Source organism: Halyomorpha halys, unplaced genomic scaffold, assembly GCF_000696795.3.
Source record: "Halyomorpha halys isolate HHAL.00 unplaced genomic scaffold, Hhal_1.1 Scaffold2359.1, whole genome shotgun sequence".
Classification (NCBI taxonomy): domain Eukaryota; kingdom Metazoa; phylum Arthropoda; class Insecta; order Hemiptera; family Pentatomidae; genus Halyomorpha; species Halyomorpha halys.
The window spans coordinates 8590-10961 of record NW_027112439.1 but is presented as its reverse complement, the minus strand read 5'-3'; the positions used below and the strand labels follow the sequence as shown (position 1 = coordinate 10961).

At 35.0% G+C, this 2372-nt stretch overlaps 1 long non-coding RNA gene across 1 annotated transcript; it reads right to left on the bottom strand.

Moving 5' to 3' along the window:
- Positions 1-1141: 1141 nt before the first annotated feature.
- Positions 1142-2136, bottom strand: LOC106691442 (uncharacterized). The gene is made up of 3 exons (XR_001344788.2): positions 1963-2136; positions 1709-1864; positions 1142-1283 (listed from the first exon to the last, which is right to left on the bottom strand). It is a non-coding gene; the product is annotated as an uncharacterized lncRNA (long non-coding RNA).
- Between the last annotated feature and the right edge of the window lie 236 nt (positions 2137-2372).

The window sequence follows — 2372 nt, the reverse complement described above, 5'->3', positions numbered from 1 at the left end:
CACAGGATGATTTGGGAGCTCCCCGTGTCCACTTGGCATCTCACGCCGCTCACCTTAATGATTGGCAGACCGCTGATCTCTCCTTTGATATTGAAAATCTCTAATATGGGCCTGGCACCCTCCTCAACTCTTTTGCCTTAATCTCCTTCTCTCACTCAGCGCCATCTACTGTTTAGCAGTATATTGCTCTGTCCTCCTCTTCCTTCCTATCTGTTCCTGAGGCTTCTGATGCTTCTGAGGTTTCAACTCAAATGACAACGCGTCATTCTTGTCCATTAACTCCTTTGAGACCTTGGCTGCGATCTCCACCTTTAATAAAGTTATTTAACTCACCGATTTCGCCTGAGAACCACTCCAAGCCTGAGATGGCTTTTCTAATATCCTGAGGGGTTACTGCTTTCACTTTTATTTTAGCCAACATATTGGCGTGAGCAGCCGAGAGAGTGGTCTCGGGTAGCGGGGGTAGCACCGGAGCCGCAGCCGGGTCCCCAGGAACTTCAGGAGGCGGTTGCGCCACTGGGATCTATAGAACAGGCGGCCTCACTGCAGGCTGTGGTTGTGGTTGACCATCACCATTAGCCATCTTGGTAAGTAAAAAAAAATGACTATATTGGCGAAATTAAAGATAAGTAAGCCTGTGGAGGAGGAGTTGAAGCTATGAAACAAAAAGCTATGGTAGTCCAGTCAAATTAGGACGAATAAGAGGTCTCGGAATAAAAAGTTATAGTGATAAATATGAAATTCGTAATCAGCATTTACAAGAAACATATATGAGCAATGCTTAAAATCAAAATTAAACTTTCAAATTTTTGAATAATTGTTTGCCCCACAATGAAACAGTGTTTATTTCGTTGCCTGGTCTATATTATAGTTATATGTTTAATAATTTTTTGGGGGGTTGGGAGATTAGGAATTTCCTAGATAGCACCGTAGTCTGGAATTAATGTTTAACTGCTGTAACAGCTTTAGAAAAGTCTTTAGAATGACCTCGTTAGGTGAAGTAACTGCACTCTACGTTTCAATCTGTGCAATGAGTCAAACCATAAATTAAATCAAACTTTTTTTTTGTCTGATGTGCTACTATTCTTGTAAAGCAGCGATATGTTTTAACGTAGGAAAGAGGAAAATAAATAAACAAATATATCAGGAAAAAAATGTAATTTATCGACTCTCTGTACAGTTGATGTCATAGAGTTAAGATGTTCATATGTCGATTTTCCCAACAGAAGCTCTTTTTTCTTGGATCCTTAGAAATTTCAAAGATTTTACATTTGGCTCGAATCCTAGAAAGAGACAATATGTCTTTATTAATTGTAATGACGACAATATATATTTTATTAATTTTATTCACCAGAAATACTTATAAAATGATTTTGAAAAATATCTTTATTATTATATAGAGTACTTAGTTCCTTGAAAATAATTTGTGAATATATTTCGTGTTGGCCAGGACAGTTCCTATAGCTCTACTAACTATGAAGGTACCACACATATTAATATGAAACACACACAAGTAAATGATAATGTATTATTTATATGGTTTATACTAAAATAATTATTCTTATTGGAGCAAGAAAGTTCTGTAAAAAGGAGAGATTTAAACTAGAGATCTTTCAGTCCTTATCATCTGGTAGCATTTATGATTGTATAGTTGTTAGAATTTATTTTTTGAAAATTCAAATAAAATAAAAATATTTTTTGCTCTTACCTGCTAATTTTCTGTTTTCGGATTACAAATAAACTTAACAATGTCAGGGTCCTCAGAAAACCAAGGATGAACAATGAGGACTGTCGTACACGAGTAATCCCATTCTGAGTGCTCATAATTAGCATCAAACTCGAATGTGTATATTCCTGCCACCAACTTTAAAATAGATATTTACTCAAATCAATGTCAAATGTTATGATTTTAAACAATGGTATCAGTTTATATGTTATGTAAAATAATTTTGTTGTTATTACATCTCTGATTTCTTGCTTTGTAATTTTGTTCATCCTAAGGAAAGATAGCTGATGATCGGGTTGAGATTTTTTATTGATATAATTAAGGGCTTTATCCAAAAGCCCTTTCGCTGCTGGATCATCCGGGCTCACTACCACGACGTCGTTGCCATCCTGCAATGGTAATATAATAATAGAATAATAATCAAATATTGTTTAAGCAAGTGGTTAATATGTAAATTTGTTTCTACTTTAAGATTAACATATGACAGAATTATCATAAGCATTGACATTAACATCATAAAATTACTTCAGGCATTGTCTATTCCGACCATCGGAAGTCGATTCAGAATTTTATTTTTATTTTGCATTCCATGCCCAATATCTTGAGTTTCCCAGTTTTGTTACTTTTAGTTACTAATATATATTGA